Below are 21,498 nucleotides of genomic sequence, written 5' to 3'. Positions count from 1 at the left end.
TTCCTGGCAGAAGAGAGAGCTGCAGAAAGATAAGAAAGCTACTGAGCTTGCAGGTAAGGGCCGTCCGTGAACCCAGGGCCATCAAAAGACACTTGCAAAATGACTATGCTAAAAATGTATTGCATTCGCGGCTGAGAGATTGGATTTTTAGTTCATCACCTCCTGGCACATTTTTTTGATAAAGTCGGTGGCATCGGATAAAACAGATTCATTAGCTTTGATTAACCTTCTTTAACTAGAGTTAAAAACCTGCTGTAGGCAGCTCAGCCACCAGCGAGGCTTTAAGATACTTTATCATGTTTAAGACCCAATTACTGTTGCACTGAATAAGAATAAAACATCACAATAAAATGTGGAACAAACAGGCCTTCTACTGTGCATGGCAAATAATCATTAATTTATAACAGCAACTTTCCCATTTCTGTGGTTTTTCTGATGGCTGCACTTAATTCAAGTTGAATACTCCGGAATCGGAGGCTGATAGGAGAAACCCTGGCTTCATTGCCTGCTGACTTTTTTTTTTTTTTTTTTCCCGTCTGATAGCTTTACTTTGGAGTCTCAGAAGGCTCCTTGAAAAAGTTCAAAATAAAATAGACAGAAAAGGGAAACTAAAGTCTAAACAGATTCTATAAAACTAAGTCTATATGAGAGAGAGAGGCAGAAGGGAGGGTTGGAAATGTTATGGAACTTGAGGATTTTAGAACAATTTGTCAAGGATGTGGCAACCTTTCTGGTCGGAAAATTTAAATCTTAAAGAAACCCAGCAGTAAAATCAGCATTGAATTAATTCAAAGAGTTATTCGTGTATATATACGATCTGCAAACTTTTGAAAAGAGCTACGGTGAGGTCCATTTTGTGCATCTCTAATGCACCTCCTGTAGAAATACAGCTAGAGAATGTCTCCAGCACACAGTGAGTTAATTTTGGACAGGATTTGACTGAACCAGGAATAATGAACAGTGAGATACTGCAGCTTTCAGGCAAAACAGAGTAACAACAATTAAAAGAGAGAGAGAGAGGGAATAAAGGGAGAAAACAATCTCTAGTCATTTAACTAACAAGAGCAGTCCAGTGTTTGAAACAGATAAAACCGGGGCCACCAGAAACGCTCGCTTTGTGCCTGGGTGTAGAAAGCATTACGTTCGTAAGCCAACTGTTTGTGGGTTTCTTCTCATCTGCTTTAAAATATTTGGTTTTGCCGTATTTCCATAATAACCACAACCGCACTCTCCCTTCCGAAAACCCCCCACAACAACAGATGTGTGTTCTCAGAGGAAATAGAGACACTGATATAATCAGACACTAGTTAGAGTGCTTTCATACTAAATTCTCCAGCAAATTCACAACAACAAAAAAACTCTCAACCGCTGATGGAATTAATCTAACATCCTTGATTATTTGAAGTTCTAAAAGTTTTCATTTTGCATTTTGTTTTTGAATGTATAGTGCTTTATTTATCAAACTGCAGCGTAATTTTCCCTTCAGTTGGAGGCTGTGATTGTGAAACAAATAAATTGAAACTTAAGGGCCTGTTCTCTCCAAATTTAGTTCCATTATCACTTTAAGAATGCACGGTGCTTGATGATACAAAAGGGATGTATGTAGCTGGTTATTTAGTTGCTAACTCAGCAATATGTTGGTTAACCAACACTTCCCAAACTTCTTTTTTCAGGTTGTTTTATTGGTGTGTGTATCTATCGTGTGTGTGTGTGTGTGTGTGTGTGTGTGTGTGTGTGTATGAGTGACAGAGAGAGACAGAGAGACTGATTGATTCTATGGCAGCACTATATTTTTCAAATATTGATCTTCTATTTTAAAGTAAGAAAAGAAGAATAAAGTTTTGCAAAGATTTAAAAGTAAAATGCTTTAAATGTGTATACACTTAAATCCAGAATAGAGAAGTAGTGATTTTTAAAATTTCTTATTTTATCAGAAATGCACCTCTATCATAGCTATAGCTTTCTAGCATGTACCATATGCACTTAAAATATATCATGTGCCTCATGTAATATCAGATATTCTCGAGCATTAAAGACTATAAAATACATCTATTTTCGGCAGTAAATAATTTTGGACTCTATGCGGTCATTTTGGCCATGGTGCTATAGCCCGAACTGTGTTTTAGTTGGAATAATTGATTTCATCTTCTTCTTCTGACCAAGCTCTTAGAATATGTTCACATGACGAAACTGTCGTCGGGAGAGGAAAGCAGGCCTGAGTAGTTTCGTTTTGGGTTTTGTTTGTTTTGTTTTGTTTTTTTAGACTTATGGTGAGGACCTCTCTATCTTTCTAACCCGAGAAGCTAGAACCACTTCACCGCAACCTACAGGTCCAGGCTTGAAATGACTCTGGAAATTTTCCTGACCTTGGCCAGAGGAAATTCAGAGAGCCGGAGACCTGAAGTTTGTGAGCCAAGCATGAAGTCCCTTTGGCTTCTGGACAAAACCTGTGGCCATGTCTAGAGGCCAGCCTCAGGCTGATTGCACAGGACAAGCCTCCAACTCTGCCTAGTTTAACACACTTTTCCCTCCCAGTGAGCCCACGTACAACTCCTTGCCTTGCTTTCCTATTTGGTACTCCCGTTCTGAGCTCCCGGGAAAAGTTCTTCTAGGTCGAGCCGGCTTTTCCATACTTCTAGCGCTCGAGACAAGAGTCCCGAGGGCTCTGCTATGCTTAGGGGCTGCTTCTTGCAGATATCTCTCTAGCCCTGCTTTGTCTCCCTGCTTTGGTAGCCACCACTTAAACTAATCCTGGACTTCGCTAGAGGTCTGAACTTTTTCAAGATCAGGCCCCTCCTCGATCAGCTTCTGGTGCTCTGCTAGAACCCAGGTTCTGGACAGTCTGCTCTGGATGGTCTCTTTCATACCGTTTGGAACTGGGGAGAGGTCCTAGCACAGAACGTAAAGAAAGACGAAATGACAGTAGCAGAAAGCTTCGACAGGCTTCCTTATACATACGCCTTGTCCTAATTACGTTCTGATGGCCCTGGATTCTTGATCCCTTTGTAACTCTCCAGTCACCAAGAACTATGTCTACCCAAAACAATGGGGGTTTTGTCTCCAGCATTCCAGTATAATCCCAATGCCAAACCTGCAGGAAATTTTTATAGCCGGTGGACCAAACAAGGAGCATCCATGAACTTTACGCGAATTCAGTCGCCATCTGCAGCCGTCCATCACAGTGGCTGGCAAACCGGCTAATTGCAAAAGGAGGCAGACAGCCGAGCCTGGGAGGTGAGAGTCATCAGGGACTGGGGCGAGGAGCCTTGGTATAATCAAAGAGATGACACTCAAGGCACGTTACAGAGCCATGAAACAGACCGTGCTGGGTTCCTAACCTGCTCCCTCCTCATCCCGAATGTGGAACACGCCACGAAGCTGCGGTAGCGAGTGATTACCCAAGAAGACCGGCCAAGGTGGTGGCCCTTCCCACCTGCCAGAATAATTGCCTCCTCATAACTGCCCTTTGCCACATATCCAGGTGTCATCGAGGACAGTTGACAGCTGTGTGACAATGGGAATAGTGATTTGAATAGCAGCTCCTTGCAAATTTTCTCTTAGAACTTTTAAGTCAATGGTTCTCAAATATTTAAGAAGCTTAAGGGGAAATAAAAAATAGGCAGCCAAGTTCCATTCTCTGAAGGGTATGGGTCAGTTGGTCTGGGGTGGACGTGGACATGGAAATTTGATTTGGAGAAGTTCTAGAATTATGTATGTTCCAACAAAGTTAGAACACTACTTTACATCTTCGTGGGGCCGAATACCAGCACCGCCCAAACTCGGCTTCCCATGCTCCAAAGACCAGCGTTTCTTCTCTTGTCAACTGACAGATAATATCACAGTCTCACCGACCTATACGCATGCTTCTCTAAGGACCTACGCTATGTAATTAGCCATAAGTACAACTCCGAGGCAAAGGATCCCTATTTTAAGTCCTTACTGGCCTTTGCCTGACCGCTTCCCTGATCTGTCCGAACCTGGTTGTCTTCCCTGATGACCAGAGCCTACCTGGTTCATGACGGAGCACCATACCCCTTCCCGCCCCTCTCCTGCTAACGTATTGTCATCCTCTGCTCCCGAGAAGCTGCTGAATCATTCTGCTGGTGATACTGCTCGTTACCCATCCCAGTGAGAGTTCAGAAAAAAGCTGCAGTTAGCTTCAAGCTCCAGAAAGCTCTTCCTGTGCCAGGATCTTCACATTTTCTTTCTCAGTTCTAACACCCGCTGGGGGAGGAACTGGCTCTTCCCCGTTCCCTGCCGCCAGGTTTAGCCCCAGTCTGTTGGGACCTTGACTTCTCCAACCTGAGAAGCCAGGAAGCCAGTCAAAGGCTTATCATTCGTTAGTAACCCAGAGAGATGGAAGTGGAGCCTCCCCCTACCCGCCGAAAAAACGAAAACCTTTTTTACTTATTAGCTCTTCTTTATTACCCGCCACCTAACGCTCCCGCCCCACACCATTCTCCATTGGCGACCTTGCTGTGTGCTGCATGGCAAGACAGACAGCCTTCTGCCAGCAGCTCGCCGAGTCTGTCAATCTCTACGAACCAGAGAGTTCTTATGAATTCATGGGCTCTGACAATATCTAATACTGGCATGGCACATGGCGATTTAGATAACACTTTTACAGGCATTCTCTCACTTAATCTTCATGGGAAAGTGGCTGACTCATGTATATAAAAATAAAGAGAGAGAGAGACAGCACTAAATACACAGCGTTGTTGAGAGAATGGAACGAGGCGACACTTAATGAGAGGCCCCACGGATGCTCTGGAGATGTCTCTCCATCCCTCCCCAGAATATGGCCATTGACAACAGAATGCTAAGCTGCACAAGGTGCCGCATTACTTTGTCCCATCTCTTGGGACAAAGAGTACAATACACAAAGGAGGAAGCCTGGCCAGGTGACTCTTCAGGTCTCTCCTAGTTCTTCGGTACAAACGAACAAAATTTAGAAACTTCTAAATGCGTACTTAGGCCTCTTTGTCAATTACCTAAGTACGCATTTAGAAGTTTCTAAGTTTTGTTTGTTTGTTACCCTGGAAGACTGCATGTTTAAGTACATTACTGGCTGAAAAACAAACAAACAAAAAAACATCATTTGATGTTTGACCTCAGCACAGTGTGGCATGAAAGGGGCCCATCCCTCCCTCTCAAGCTGTCAAGTGGCATACAGTCTCCGCTCCAGGTATGGGTGTAAAGGGTGCACCCCGAAGGTCCCCTATGGCCTGCTGTTATTTTGTTTTCTGCCAGTGCATATGAGAAGACCCATACCACGGACTCATTATGGTTCCCATAATCTCTTGCATTTGATCACTCTTTCACAGAAATGATGGACAAGACTTAGGATGCTTTAACCCGAATTATGAAATTCATAAATGCTTATAATGTTTGGAAAAGCACTCATGGTAAATGTATGAACAAATTCCTATATAAAGGAAGGTGAACCCCAAATCATAGTGTCACCCAGGAGTCACATCAGAGAGAGATGCATCCGAGCTCCTTCGAGTTTAAAGTAAGGGACTTCTCCCTGTGATCGAACCATCTCCAGGACAATTCACTCAACGTGGTGGGGAAGCCTACCTTTTATCTCAACAAACAAAGAAAAACAACAGCAATATCTGTAAGTAGGATGATGTAGATCTGATTTTTATGCTCGAAATGGAGGCAATTAGTAATATTGGTCTGGATGGTTTATTCCTTCATTTCATAAACATGTAAAAGGAACAACTGACATGTGCCTATGTTTTCCTAGGCACTGTGGGCAAAACAGGGAACAAAACAGTCAAAAATGCCTCCTTTTAAAGGGTATAAATTTCTAAATTGAATCATGAGGTCCTCCTAATTATGACCTAGAGCTGGTCAAATTTTTTAAGAAATAGGGTAAGTGAACAAGGTGGTTCATGATTTCTGATAGAATCCAAAACCTCAGTGATAATGATATTTTAGCTAAATGTCAGTCCAAATGCGTCGATAAATTTGCACCTCAGGAATCCCATTGCCATCACCGATGGCCATCACCGGAATCTGCAGACGGAGGCAGCTGTGTACAGATGGCTGGCACAGAGCTAGCATGTGATACATTCGAGCACGCGGCGGAGAAAGGCCGTGAAGACCTTGCTTGACTTCCTTTTGGTGCTTGTGGAGAAACATCAAGGTTATAAAAAGTCAGCTTCCAACAATCCCCCAATCCTCCAGCCCATTCCCTAATTTTTATAAAATGACATTGAACATTGCGATTTCGCTTAAAATAAAGGGTTTGTTTATACTGTTGTTTTTCTTTATTTTTAAAATAAAACTAGCTTTGATGCAGTCAGTAAAAGTCCACCACTGAGCAGAAAAAGAAATGTCTGAAGGTACGGTATGTTTCTCACACTGAAAGGGGTCTGAATTAGATTCAAGAAGGCAACATACTCCTTCTTGTCCTGCTATAAACCAACAAATAAACAATTTCTAAAAGCCCAGTTCTGCCGACACGAGACATCTGGATACTTTAAAAAGGAATCTACATTCTTGGCAGTGTGTCCAAACTTGGGATCCAAATCTTCCGAGGTTCACACATCACCATTGTGACAAAACGCTCTCCTGTCGTGATGTGTCTCCATAAAAACCATGTCAACATTGTCTGTTCTGTACAACATCTCCTCAAAAAGTTGACAGGCGGAGGGGAAATGTAGTTTTATCTCATAAGGCCTTGGAATTTGATCCCATTTGTTCATTATGCACAGAAGGTACTCCGTGTAATGTGCAGCTCATGATGAGAATGCTCGAAAAGGTCATTGGCTCAGTTCGAATAAACAAAACACATTCTCTATAACATTCTGGCGTGAGAGTCAGAGATTTAGAGCAGTGAGGACGCTGAGGCGTATAAAGAAAAAAATCAGAGGCCAATTCAGTGAGGTTGAGGGTAAAGCTATTTTTAGCATACTGAAAGATTGCTGGAAAGAAAAAAATGATGGGTAAAATAAAAATAAATATTTTGTCCAGGTTTTCAAATAGGGAGTGACTCTTTCGGATGTGAGTCACCTTTAAGTCAATCATATCTTTGTCAGGTCTAATTGGTAGCAACCATTGTCATCCTGGGGACGTGGCCCTACTGTCTCAATGCAAAGCTTTGTGTCACTTCAGACTCTATAGTAACAGGAAGGAGAGAAGAGGCTACACTTTAGAGAATTTTTCGAAACCTCATGCTGAGAAAACAAAAACAATTAAAATGATATTTAAGAAGTTTTCTTATTTAAAAATGATGAGTCTTTAAAAACTATACTCAATAGATATGTATTTTTTTAAATGAAGGACCTACTATGAGCTGGGCTGTTTACGCATACTTTTTATTTAGTCGTCACAATAATTCTAAGTCTCTATTAAATATATTATATACCACAATATTTATGAGAAAAACTAGGTTGCAGGGGTTCGATGACTCCCCCAATGCCTCCACTGGCAGAGTCAGAATTGTACCCCAAAACAGCCTTTTCTCCAAAGTTCAGCCTTTTCTCCAAAGCTCAGTCTTTCCACGACCATAATGGTTCTTAACAATGAATGAGAGCAAGACACCCTAAGATGCCCCCAGAAGAATTCAGGCCTTATAACTGACAACCAACTGAATGGTGACTTTAAATTACTCTTCAAGGATGACTTCGTCAGGTGCTGAGTTCACAGACTTGGAAAAGAAATCAGGTGTGGAAGGAAATACTGGACATGTTTGCAGTGGGCTTTAGCTAAAGAGCACCTTGAGAAGCCAACAGTCTTGGAGGCCGACTGCTAGATTTATGGGGAAGATCTTGCCTAACGAAATTGCGAAAGGCCCCTGCAGATCGTCCAGCATGCTTGGCCAGCAAACACAGCGCATTCGGCACCCCGTCAAAGAAAAGCATTGGCTGAGACTTCGGATCCCATTGTGTGCTGCTTGCAATGAGAAGTCAGGCTGTGATGAGCCTTGGAGACCGAAGGAGTGAGATACCTTCTTCGGCCCAAAAGAATCTTCCAGAAGGGCAGCTCAGGAGACTGCTTTCAGGAGCTCTCATGTTTACATCAGCCATCAGTGACTTGAGGGACAAAAATGCCAAATAGAAGATTCCAAGAGTAAGGATAATACTGAGAAAGGACATTCAAAGGCCAAACCTCCCTGCTTACGGTGTAACTCGTACTGCAATGCATTCAGAGTGGGTCACGAAGCCCATTGGGGGTGCACAAAAGGCAACTCAAATGTCTATAGGCGTTTACCAGGAGGAAAAAACCAAACAAACCTCTCCACAATCCTACCGATCACAGGCTAGACCAAAAAAAAAAAAAGTGACATGCTAACTTGGTAGTTTAAAAGGAATAATGGTGCTTTTCTAATATCTGTCAATGAGACACGAAAGAAAAATAGTTTTACAAATAATAAATGTTGATCTATGTTGTATGAATTATTCTTAACCAAAGATTTTGCTGACCTAATACGCTGGAGAAAACAAATAAACAAACAACAGTAATGAGGATTTTAAGAAAAGAAGGAAGCCAGAAACACACACACACACACACACACTGCCTACACACACACACACACACACACACACACTCTCCGATATTATCTTTAAGATTAAAAGTTTAGGGAAAAAGTAATTATACTTATCAAAAAAGAATTAATGCAGTGGCCCTATTAGTGTTAGAATATAAAGTTGATCTCGTGTGTCAAACGACTTCGAGCTCTTTTTCTTTTAAGCCTTTTTATATAAGGGCAACTTGAAATATGTTGGGCTGTGTATAAGGTACACATGACTTTCATATGATCTAATACACGTATGGTGTACACATTCTACATATGCATGCGCAGTCATACACAAACAGATAGTAACATGTGTATATAGGTGATGCAACTTATCGAATGCTGTCACACCTCCTATCCCAAGCGATCCTTTCATAAAATATTGAAGTGCTTATTCCTCAACTTCTCTAGGCAGATTTCAAAAATATCCTATCTCCAGAACACCTAGTTTATACCTCTACTAAAAATCTTAGCAGATTTCCGAAATGAATCATATGCATATGACTCTCCCACTTGGGCAATGCCTAGAGGAGGGAGACTGTTTCTCACCATATCCGTGTCTCTGGCTCAGGTCTGCTACACACAGACTCCTGGGTTCTACTAGAGAGATCCCAAGCTAGTGAGTTGGCAGTCAGAGAACGTGAGGGTCCACAGGCATCTTGGCAATGCCGATGCCCCCAGCGCCTCGCCTGGCACCTGGGCAACATTTTGTGGTCTGCCCCGTCTCCGTTGCCTTGAACACTACGAGTGTCATTGGAACCTCTGTGAGGTGTGTTGGAGGGCTGCATACATAAGGCACTCCGTAATACGGCAGCTAGGAAATGGCGGGCTCAGGACTTGAACTCAGGACCTGAACCTAGGTATGTGTTGTGTTCTCAGTGTTGGAAGGATCAATCTTTCCTTTTAATCGGGGAGGATTTCCAATCTGCCCTTGATTCTTGTGGGAATTGGGAGTGGGGTAGTTTGGAGGGACACAAAAATGATTAAACTATGTGACTTCACCTTGGTGTTTTCATTCCTCTTCTGCTTTTGGAGCCTGAATTACATTGCCCCAAAGAAATGCATTACATTCGATCACTACTTACTGCTATGCACCTACTATGTGCAAGAAACAGCTATACTTAGTAGGATAAAAGAACAAAAAGGAGTAGCTGTCACAACTCTACCTGCTTTTTTATTGGCTGGAGGCATGGGTTATGTCATATTTCCTCCCTGAACTTCTTTTGCTTCAAATAAAACCATAATTTCATGGAAAGAGTAATGAACTCCAGGGTTCTGACAGGTGGGAGCCTCGATGAGAACATCTTAACATACCTTTGGAACCGATTAGCCCTTCTGTCCGTGAGAACCAATTACATTTTCTTTCTGTGATTTACATGATGGAAGTGTTATAGCAGGCATTTTAACAATTTCAGCTAATTCATGTCCAACTGGAAGGACTGCAGTTGGTTTGACTTGCCACAGCTCATCTGCACCACCAAGACAAACAGCCTAGACCTGGAGGTTCCGTCCCTGATGAGCCCTGATGACATGACATCCACATTTCCCAGAAAATCAGGCTTACTATATTTTTCAGTCTTGCTCTGTTTCACCTCTAGTTGTATAGACCCAACTTTAATGTACCTAAACCAAATGAGCTGTGATTTTTTTTCTTCCGATGGACTCAGTGCTTTAAATAACTATAGAGAATTGGGAGAAGTGTGTTTTTTGTTTCTAAATCCAGAAAGAAGAAAAGGAGACAGTAAACGTGCGTTTCAAACCACTTCCAAAACTGGAGATCAGACAAACAAGTCTATGCAGAGAGGACTTGGTCAATTGTATAATTTCTCTTATTACTGTTTACTATCCGAAAATGTGGATCAATTAAAAAATTAATACAGGTTATAAAGACTATTTTCTAAAATGATCTGAAGTTTGGAATGCTTAATGAGTATTTGTACTCTCAAGTCCATGTTTGGACACCCGATAGTTTATTTTTAAGCAATCTAAAATTTTTAACTTAAACTTCATTTTTCATCTCTGCCCAAACCAGAAGAATCAAAAATACCACGAAGGCACATGAGATTTCCAGCTCACATTTCCAACCTCCAGAGGTTTGAAAAACTTCATCTATCTATTTTAATGCCTTGATCATGATCCAAACCGAATTTGAACTTTACATGTTTGAGAGTGACCCACCACTGTTTTACGTCCAAATTGGCCTCAGAGAACCCTATGGACCATTACCTCATTGTTTATTCTTGTAAATTATAAATTTTTAAAATTCCCAGTTATAAAGTTAGAAAGGACATTTTCTATCTCTCAGCCACCGTAACTTTATTCTCTCCTGCTTTGGGTGTTGGCCATGTATATAAGAGCTGGGGAAACAATAAGTATTATTGACAGGATGATACACTTTTGTCTTAAGCCACATTTCTCAGCTCTTTCAGTTCTCAGGAGACGGTGGGAAATGTACTTAGCCAAACTCTATTCTAAAGATCTCCATCGTTCCAAATATTTATAGTTAGTCAAATCGTGACTCCATGTGCCCAGTGAAATAAAGCATAACTTTTTCATTGATTGAAAGATTTTATATCATGCACGCATGCACACGCGCGCACACACACACACACACACACGTCTTCTTCTTAGAATATTATTACTAAGGTATAACAATATAATTGTGCAGTTACATTGTATATATTACCTATACGTAGTTTTATATGCATGTATTACATACATATGTGTGGTTACATTGTATATGTTATATATAATAACTGTGATACTGCATAGTTAATATGGAGTGAGGAGAGATATGAAAGTTCTAAAAACAAACATTGGGGTTGTTGTCGGAGTCTTAACTCTAGGAGTAGAAGAGGAATCGGAAGCAGAAATGGAGCTACGAGATATTTAAAGAGAAAAGACACTATGTTCATGAAGCGCTTGCGAAGATCAGGACTCTGTAGGTAAATGTTCTTCTTGCCATTATTTTACAGTTGAGAATCTGCGGGATCGCATAATTAGTAAATAAAATAGCCAGAATTAAATGCCAGGTATATCTAACTTGAAAGAAAATGCTTATTTTTACTTTCTTATATTCAGTACAAATGATTGATGAAGGGAGAAAACAGATTATGACAAGCGGGAACCTAGATGAGACCATCTTAATACACCTTTGGAGACTGACCGGCCCTTCCCTCCCTGTTCTTCACCTTTCCTCAGCAACCCACCTTATTTGACTTTCCCATGTGCTCGTGTTACACGGGGGAGTAAGTTTCACCTTACCCTGAAGGAAGCAAGGATAAGAGCCATGGGAAGCAAAACAGTCTTCAGGTTAGCCAAGCCTGGGCGTGAGAAGAGGGATCTGGACCTAGGAAACAGGAAGTGGGCAAAGGAAGTTCTGCTTCACCTGTATTGCAGGTGGACAGAGCCCACGACCTAGAAGGGGGCTGGATGTCTCCTTCGCTTCCTTCTCTTAAGTAGAGCTTGCTGCTGCCTAGGTTTAGAAAACATACCACCTGCACTATTTTTTTTTTTTCAGGGTGAGATATACTAAGTGCAATGTGACTGATCATAAGACTCTAAGAAACGAAAAAAAGAAGAAAATCTAAGCAATTTCCAGGCTGCCTCTTGACGGCTATTTACCAGGGACAGAGGAGAGTAAGTTCCTCCTTCCTAGCCTGTTGGTGGAAAATCACAAAGTCTGCCCAGAAACTCTAAATCTGAGCGAGCCCCCTCCAGCAGGAACCGATCTTTGCGATGTCATGGTTGCCACTGGATGTCTTTGTTGTGGTTTTTAATCCAACATTGACAGCCAAAGCAGCTCTATCCTTCTCTGCTTGCTTTTTAAGACCCTCCTACCCTGCCTCTCAAGGGTCTTCCTGGCCCAGACCAGGTCTGTGGAGATTGAGCTGAAAATCACAAGCAGACAGTACAGTCCAATTATCTCTTTGCTGCGTGTTAGAGAGTGTATAAAATTTAAATTTATTCGATCACTAACACGTATGCCTCAGAGCCTTTAAAAGAATCAAATGACAAGAGTTCTGACCTTCGGTGTGTGGGGGTGGGGGAAAGCTCGAAGAGACCACCTGACCCACACACTGATGGTGAAACATCCACGGCCAGGCAAAAGGGAGGTGGCTGATGTCGGATCTTATCTTTGGGAACTTATATATATTTATGAGTGTTTATTTCATTAGGGCTTTACTAGGGACAGAAAAAGGGCACTTTTTATGCATTGAAAAATTCCCACAAGAGTCACAAACTCGGAAATGAGAGATGGAAAGACACGTTGTGTTATGCGGGGCCCAGTCGCTCTGGCTGGGTCTCCGTGTTCCACTCCCCGCCTGAGTTTGATCCAGACCAGTTTGACGGAAGCAGTGGGATTTCTCCGTCTTCCCTCGAGGTGTGATTTCCCAGCTCAAATAGTTTTCTCATATTCAATCTGAATTGTTGTCTCATGAATTCATCATAAAATCATGAGATCTAAAAATGCCTTAAATGGCATTCTTTTTTTTTTTCTTTAAATGAGAGAATTCAAAGACTCTGTCAAAAGCCTAAACTCCCAGAGAGAAAAATGCCCATAACACATAACCGTGAACGAATAAGGAGACTCAGGACGTGCTGCCCTTTCCCGAAGCCCACTGCGATGGGAGATCATACAGATCCTGTTTGGAAGGTGTTACGAGAATAAACTTTCAGCATATAAGTGGGGGATAGATAGGTAGCGCCGTAATGAGCACGAAAAACCCCAGAGGAGATCCACTCTTTAAACTTCCATGATTGGACCATCTGGTGTTCTCAAGAGCATCTTAGTTCTGTTAAGCATCCACATCTGGATCCGAGGTACAGGCAGATTTTTTACACAGGCCACACATGCAGCAAAGCCTTGCATCTGACGGGCTCGGAGCCCTTCCTGGGCCCGACGTAAGAAATCTTGCTAAATAAAAATACACTTTCTTTAGTACTCTACACCATGTCGGATATGACCTAAAAATACCACTAATGCTTGTTTGTAAGTTTAATAATAATGGTTCATTGTGAGACGAAATCAAAGGTAAAACCACTTGGAAAAGTTTCGAACAGGGACTCTTGCTTTGGCTGGTCTAATTATGAAATTTCGAATGTTGCGATCTCCATGGAGGTTCTCAGTGCCCATTAGAAGCTTACCTTTCCTCCTTTTTTTATGCTGAATTTTTAAAAAATCATTTAACGCTTCGTTGATGGGGTCTGCATCGTTTCTCCTTGGACTGGGGAAGAATGAAACAGACAGGTTTTGATTTTACATATTAATTAGATGTTGTTTTATGGGGCATATGTACTCTTTAGGATCTGGGCTTTTGACAGGGTCTTTGGATGTTCCAATTTTATGAAGGAATGCTAGTAGAAGGCTTCGCACATTATTGGTGTGCTAGCTCTCCTGCCCCAGCACATGTGAGTGCCACGAATAAGGATGTCTCCTAGTGGCTCTTCTTTATCAGGAGAGACAAAAGAGACTCAAAGGAAAACCACTCCCAAGTACACTTGTCGTGTGAGGGTCGTGAGGACTCATTTGGAGCAGATTACTCGTAGCAGGGAAAGCCAGGCGCCGGGGGCCCAGTGATGAATGAGACCGCAAGGACCTATGGAACACACCTTCTAAAGAGAGAGACAGATGATGTCCAAGTCGAAAAATGCGCCAAAGAACCAAAATGGCGACATGCCAGGATGTCAACAACTGGGCCGCCTTAGAGGATTCCCAAGGAGAATGAGAAGGGGTGAACGCTGCAAACAGAGAAGTCAGACAAAGGTCTCTGCAAAGTCACGTTGAAACTGAAGTCCAGCAGCTGGGAAGGGTCCAGCGAGCGCGGGCGTCGGGGAAGAACACTGTGATGATCAGGTACGAGCAAGGTCAGGGGCAGGAAGCCCACGGGGGGAACAGCGGATGCTGCAGAAGGCCTTGTGGTCGTGGCCCAGGAAGTGAGGACCCGAGGGTGGGGAATGAGACAGTGGCCTGCACTGGGCTGGGCCTGGAGGTCGGATCAGACAAGGCCTGGCCCTGGAAGGAGAGAGCGAGGCCCAAGGAAAACCTTTGGGCTTAAGGTTCAAACGGATGGTGTGTGAGACAGAGCGGGCCGGGGAGACACCCGAATGCGGGGTGCGGGGCTTGGGGACGGGAAGAATTGAGATGTCCTGTTTGGACCCATCGGGTCAAAGTCCAAGGCCCTCCTCCTTCTCTCCTTCTTTCTTTCTCCCTCCCACATTTATTGAGCAATGGGGAAGACTAATGGGGTCCAGATTCCCACTGAAGATCACAGTCTCTAGGAGGTGGGTGTGAAAACCTAGACAAGTAAACTCATAAGCACAGGGGGGCAAAAGCTAGGTCAAAGGGACCCAGTGAGCAATGAAGGGACAGCCACTTTCTCTGTCCCAAGGACTGAAGGCGTTCGCTGAAGTGAGAAGCTATAACCCTGGAGAGTTCCAAGGGTAGGGATCATGGCATCTGGTTGAGAAGCAGGGACGCGTGCTTACGGCAGCCAGGAGTGTACGTGAAAAGACTTGAAAGTGGAGGAGAACGGGAAAAAATCAGGGCCGGTTAAGAAGACTCTCCGATCTTGAGATGCCAGCGTCCGAGCTGCGAGGATGATTCCAGAAGCCACGGTATGGAAGCCACTCCCGGGGCCTGGGGGCTGTGGTTTCATGCTACCCCGTCCCCACTAAAGCCCAGTGACAGCAGGACCGCACTGTCGGCTACGCAGCAGAGCGATGCATGAAGGAAGGACAGGGCGGCTATTTCTGAGTCGACAGAAACTCTGAGATTAGAATACAGACTCCTGGCTCCTTTTCTCACCCATTATGTCACAAACCCACTTGCGGCACTTTGGATTCTCCAGAATAAATAGACAAAACACTCTGTGAACCTTTATCTCCAGACGAAGCCTGCTAACAGAGTCCTCGATTCTAGAGGATGATGAATGCGCATTTTTCTCGCCGTCATGCTAGCATCCTCTGACTGTAAAATACCGTGGCTGCGATGAACTAAGAGGAGCATTTATGGTTTCCTGAAGTTTTCTTGAAAGTGCATCGGCAATTAGATTTGAATTATAAAGTCAGCCGAATTGTGGGGCCAGACTGAATTCCAGGGCCGAGACATGGCAGCACATTAAAGTGAAGAGGCTGCAGCTGGCCGAGCTTGGAAGGAACGGTTCTCTGAAAGGACACATTGAGCAAGCTGTTGACAATGACCTTACGATTGAGTATTGTTCTGAGATTAGTTTAAAGAGAGAAAGAAGAGATTTCACAAACCCCTAAATCATTTATTAGCCTAGGATGTGACTGATACGGTTCTCAGCCCAGAAACAGAAGTTCAAATTCGGGCGCTCTGGGATGTCTGCTTTCAAGCAGAGTTCAATTCTAAGACCAGTGGATCCAAGGAAGGAACAAGATGAATTCCATTTTTACTACAAATTTCAAGGGGGATTACTTCAAAAAGGAAAGAAGGAGCACGCTGAGGCAGGGAGGCTGAAATCAATACCCCCAGGTTGACGGATTCAATTGGAATAAGAAGAGAGTGCATTGGTGTATCAACGACAAACTTGCTGGCTCTCGGATAGTACTGAGGGAGTGTAAATCTTATGGACGACTCCTACAGCCACAGAAGAGCACTCCGGTTGCTTTATTCGGGAGAAATGATATATTTGTCTCCCTGTGAGTTCTCACCTGGCTCCCTCTTTTGATCTACAACAAGCACAGGAAGACAGCAGCCACCAGGAGGATTGTGAGCTCCTTAAACCATTTCCATCCTACAGCGAGACAGAAAATCATAACACTGTGATGGAGACAGATTTGGTGCCATCGCCTTTCTTAGACAAACAGACTCGAGGTCTTCTTGTTAACTATTATTTTTCATTATTATTTTCCCCGTCAACAGCAGACTCTTTGGTATTTTGGCTCCAAATGCTGATTTGACATCTAAGCAATTCTAATGATGATCCAGCAGAACAAACCCTGTTCTGACCAAAAGATGCTCCCAAGCCTTAGCCTCAGACACTACGCTGGCTTGTTTTAATAGGTAAAAATGTCAGAATTGCTGGAGAAATGACAGGTCGTAGATGACGCTGTCCTTCAACAAAAGCCCATGAATGCAGCATGTCTGACCCTCGTGAAGATAGGAAGTCAGAACAAAGTTTCTCAGCTTTTTATGCCGTGGCTTCGCTAGGATCTGGGTGGCTCTGAAAATCAAGGCTTGCAGGCTGCGACGCTTTTATTCTTTTTTTGCATTCTTTTTTTAATGAAAGGGTTTAACCAGAGGTTCCATTTAGAGGAAAAAAAGATGATGTGACTACCAGCCTTCTATAAGTGAGCACAGCCTTGCACAAAGCTGTCCCGGTGTGGGGTGTGAGCACTTCGAGTCCCCAAGGGTGGCCTCACTCTCGTTAGAACTAACTTGGGAGGTAACTGGGGCGACGTTTGGTGAAAGTCCTGTAAAATAGGTCACCTACCACCGGTGAAAGGAGAGAAGTTACTCAGAGGGTAGCTGGGAGGGAGGACATATCACAATTCCGAGAGAGAACAGGGTTTAGTGATAGTTACACAGGGAAGCTGTGTCCAAAGACCCTTTCAAAAGGCTTAAGAAAGAAGCCTTTGTCGGTGGGAGTGATAGAATCTGCTTCTGTTACCTCCTTTTACACATCACGGTATCCCGTGACACGCCACGCACACCGCTTAGGGAGGTGAGTGTCATGCGATACAGCTTAATAAACACGAAGCTGCAAGGTTGGTGTTCTCTTCCCAGCTCCTGCTCTACCTGCTGTATCACATATTAAACATCACAGCGCACCTTGTCCTGGGCTCAGCCAAATGACTCCCAGGCACAGCTGAATGAATGAGGAGGCACACTACCCAGGCCAGCTCCAAATGGGCTTCTGTTATTTTTGTTAAGCCAACCTCTGTGCTACCCCATCCTCACTTTTATTACATGATTTCGCCGTTTCTCAGAAGACAAGTGACCCCAGGAAAATTGAGCCCCCGATAGGCACTTGAATCTTGTGTCCTGCCTTTGAGGGAAAAAAAAATCATTTCCCAAACACCCTTCCTATTAGATTGTATAAACATCTATTTACCAAGGTTATTTTAAAAGAGAGATTTTCTCTTTGAAACCGAGTTCAAAAATATGTATACACTGAATAAAAGGTATTTCTTGAGATGGGTTTTATATCATTATGTTTCCAGTTTTCAAGTTCTTTCATGCTTTAACTTACACCAGTATTGATTAATAGTTTATATATATATATAAAATACATATTAGTTTATATAGTTTATATATATATAAAATACATAATAGTTTATATATATATATAAAATACATATTATATATATATAACCTTATATACTTATTAAATTATTGTTCTGTATAATTTTGCTTCTAGCCTCTTCACATAGTCACAACATTTAGCCTATTATTTTGATTAACTGTTTGTACTTTGTAAGAAAATCTAGTATAAAAATTGTTTTACAAATGAGACAACTCAGAGTGACATTCTGTGCAACTTATATGAAATCAGGCAGCGAATTGCATCAGAAGTATTTGGGATATGTTTTTTAGGAGCTGACGGACCCCAGACAAAAATATCATTTTCTTTTTCAGATAGATCACAAACTTAGTCTCAATAATGCCAAAAATCAAAATCACTCAATTAAAACGTAAGAGTTGTTATACACGTTTCCCCAGAATGACATTTGGCCATGGAATGTTTTGGCATCGATTAAATGCAGTGGTTCCCAACCTGGGGTGGTTTTTGGCCCCGGGGACTTTTGGCAGCATCTGCAGATAGTTTCAATTGTCACAACTGGAGAGGCAGGATGCTCCCGGCAGGCATCTGGTGGGCGGTTAGGGATGCTGTTCAACATCTTACGATGCGCAGGACAGACCCCACAACAAAGATCAATGATCTGGCCCCAAAAGCCAGTCACGCCAAGGTTGACAATCCCTGTGACAGTATACGTCAATGGTATCTTTACATAAAAAAAAATAATAAAAAAAAAATTAAAAACCAAAAACTGAAAAGTGAGAAAAGGCAATTGCTCCTTTGAAGTAAAGGCAATTGCTCCTTTGAAGTAAAGGCAATTGCTCCTTATGAAAAAATTGACAGTTATCTAACTTGTATCCAGGTACCTCATTTTACGATTATTTTAGAAGCAGTTGATTGTTTAAAATAATTCATCACGGGACACCTCCTGTGGGTCTATTATTTACGTGAAGATTTCAGAGTGAGATTGAGTTTTGTTTCTTCCTGAGGATCCTTCATGTTTCTAAACTCTTTCTCTGGCCTTTGTATAGCAGATGTTTGGTAAATAAGTCTGGGATAAAATGCAACGCAGTTGGGTGACAGAAAGCCACTTCTTTACTTTGAGGTTGGCCAAGACAAACATTCCTTCTCCTGATTCATCCCTTTCCTTTGCAGATTAGAAGCAATTGGAGGGTTAACAGAATAGCTTAGTCTTAAAGCTTTTTTTTTTTTTACCCCAGAAGGTCAAAAAGAACACCAATTAAAGGCAGTTACAAACTTTATTCAGATTTTCCATATTTTTTCACCATTCCAATGCAAGTTCCTCTCCAAAGAAATTTGGTCCAGAGATAGAATGAAAGAATGAAAGACATTTTATTTTCTCTCCTAGATGTTGGCAGTACTTCACTCCTACATGTCTGAGGTTGTTTTCATCTTGCAGAGCACTTTGATATTTGTGAATGTGGCTACATGGCTTAAAACAAGAGCAGTGATAACTCATACTAATTATTCAGCTTGTGTATTAATGGTTGACAAGAGAGAAAAGAACTTTTTCTTCCTTGATGATGGTTGTAAAAATTAAGAAACCCAGGAGGAACTGAAAGATCTGTGTTCTTGAGAGCAGAAAAGCTTCCATGTCACAGAGTTCTCACGTCTAAATCATCGTGAACATCTTGCAAGAGGGGTGCTCATTCTTTCAGACTTCCAGGCCATGCAGTTCAGGCCAGACTCAGCCTGGTGTATCCTGTTCCCCTCTCCGGTCTGGGGGGCTCAGCCTTCTTAGTGTTGCCCACAAGTCTGAAATAGGATGACAACCATCTCTCTCTCTCTGCCCACGATCATCATTTCCGGTCAAGATAAAATTCGATGACATCCGACGTTCCTATGATAACTCGACATTCCCATTGCTCGGTCTCACAGGAGCTTGCAGTCGAAGTTGGGATGGGGGTGGCATCACATTTAATCTGTTTGATCTCCCATTCGGTGTTTGGAAGTTCAACTCGATGAAACGTGGACTATAAACAGAGTAGTAATGAAATGATCTGGCCCTCAGAATGAAACAATGAGCTTGGTTTGGGGGTAAGGGAGTAAGTCACCAAGTTGTTTATATTTCATTCAATCTAGAGGCCGTGTTGAAGTGGGCTTGGAATCACAAGTATATACTTCTCATCGGTTCAAGAGGTAGGAGGAGGTCCTCCACCTGTGCCCTGCCCCCACCCCGGGATCTTACTAAGAGGTGTGAAGGATCTGGATGCCTCGGTTAGGCCTGAGCAAACCTGGGACCTCAGATTCAGAGCAGCCTTCCCTCCCGCCTGCATGTAAACCTGCTACTCCGCCAGAAAATAAACCCCGTATTGCAATTCCTCCATAACCGATTTTCTTCAGAAGAGATTACAGCCAGTTTGGTGGCTAAGCAGTTGATGCCCAGGTAAGTTTTGTCTTCTGAGAAATTTGTGCCAAATATCAGAACATTGCAATATAGCAGTTGCCAAAGAATAATATAAAGGGCCAGAAGGAAAAGGAGTGAGATAGAATAGTGCTCCCTAAGTCCTGTTCTTCAGAGAAATCCACACGAGATGTCATAATGCTGCAGCGCAAATACCTGTCACTAACTCCATCCAGCTGTGACAGTATCCCCAGGATAGTAGTGAAGTGAGAGAGAGATGTGTTTGTGGGAATTTAGCTTTTTCCTCCCTCGTTTTTAGGTATTTTTAATGGGTATTTTCTATTTCCTTCTCTGGAATGAATCCCCGCCCCCACTTGATTATTTCTGATATCACAGTGTTTAGGATAGGTCTTGGAATTTCATCAAAAATGATTATTTTAGCTCTTTCAACTTTCTCCTCCTCAAAAGTCATTCAACAGAGCAACTAATGAGTAAATATATGGGCTGACTTAAGATTCACTACTCCTTCCCCTATGTTTTATTTGGGTATAATAAAATTTTAGAAAGAAGAAATAATAATAAAGTCGAAGGAAAAAAATGCTAACAGCCAAATCACTGGATAGTATTCAGAGACTGGAAACTCAATTCTAAAGGGAAAGAAAAATGTCAACTGACTCTTTCAACTGACAGGTGTTCATTTAATCGTCACCACAGAGAAAATACAGATGAGGAAAGCAGCACTGGTCAGTGCCAGAGCTGAGATGGAAAGCTAAGTTCGTTTCTTTTTTACTTGAAAGACTGTTGCTTCAAGAGTTGGTTGCGCATCCCATAGGCCACATAATAGTCTTGACCCCTGTGCATCCTGTTTAGAAGGATGCATCTATGCATTTTATCGGTGTCCTGACAGAAGCAAACCTGTCCAGTGACAAGGGTCTCTGTGAACAGAGTTGCAACTGTCAACATGCACTCCCGTCATCCGGGTTTTTTGAAAGGCCGATTCTGACTTGGGAGCTCTGGGGTGGGGCCCGGGATTCTGCGTTTCTAACAGGTTCCCAGGTGATGTCCCAGCTGTCGACCCAGCAGAGTCTGTGCCTTAAGTAGCAAAGGGACTGTTAGAAGAGCAAGGACCTGAAGTGCCCGGGAAGAGGCTCAGAAACAGACCATTATTAAAAGCAAAATTCGGCTTTCCTAGGGCAATTCTGTCTGTGGATTTTGAGGCCATTTGTGAAAACTCTTAGGGGCCAGAATACGCTTCTGGTTGTCTTTTTTCATCAATAGGCTTGGCGTTCTCTATCCACACGCAGGTCCACTGACGACCATGGCTGTTTTGCTGGGATGGG

This window comes from Pteropus alecto, unplaced genomic scaffold (genome assembly GCF_000325575.1).
Source record: "Pteropus alecto unplaced genomic scaffold, ASM32557v1 scaffold59, whole genome shotgun sequence".
Taxonomy (NCBI): domain Eukaryota; kingdom Metazoa; phylum Chordata; class Mammalia; order Chiroptera; family Pteropodidae; genus Pteropus; species Pteropus alecto.
This window is presented reverse-complemented; position numbering follows the sequence as displayed.